Source organism: Micropterus dolomieu, linkage group LG12 (assembly GCF_021292245.1).
Source record: "Micropterus dolomieu isolate WLL.071019.BEF.003 ecotype Adirondacks linkage group LG12, ASM2129224v1, whole genome shotgun sequence".
Classification (NCBI taxonomy): Eukaryota; Metazoa; Chordata; class Actinopteri; order Centrarchiformes; family Centrarchidae; genus Micropterus; species Micropterus dolomieu.
Genome location: NC_060161.1, coordinates 5,610,089 through 5,610,660, shown reverse-complemented (window position 1 = coordinate 5,610,660; position 572 = coordinate 5,610,089).

Here is a 572-nt window from a genome sequence, read left to right as displayed (position 1 = left end):
GCAAAGTTACTAAAACAGGGGTGATATGATCTCTCCTGCTGGTTCTAGTCAGTATGCGTGCAGCAGCGTTTTGTATTAACTGGAGAGACTTAAGAGATTTTTCTGAGCGGCCTGAAAGCACGGAGTTCCAGTAGTCAAGCCTTGAGGTAACAAGTTTCTCTGCATCATCTCCATGCAGAAGGTTTTAATTTTTGCCTGATTTCTCTGACAGCAGAGAGATATTCAGATTTGTTTAGATAACAATCTAGTCTGTGTTGGTTTTTTTCCTCCCAATCTTCCAAATAAGTATTTTTGCTTTGAGGGATCATTTGGTTTCCTCTAACTGGTCTTTGTAAAGCAGTGCTGGTTTGAGAAAGGTGTGACATGGTGCAGGATTTGTTAGTTTCAGGACCAGCCGGCATTAGGGACTCCCGTCAGGGCTCAGCTCTTGAATTGGAGGGAGTCTTGTGGACTTGAGAAAGATTAGTGCTCTTTTTTAAGTAAGTTATCAATGGAAACCGGCCTAATTCTGGCCTACACAGGAGTCTTTTTCTGAATACGTAGGACGTTTCTACAGATCTCTGCATGTAGAG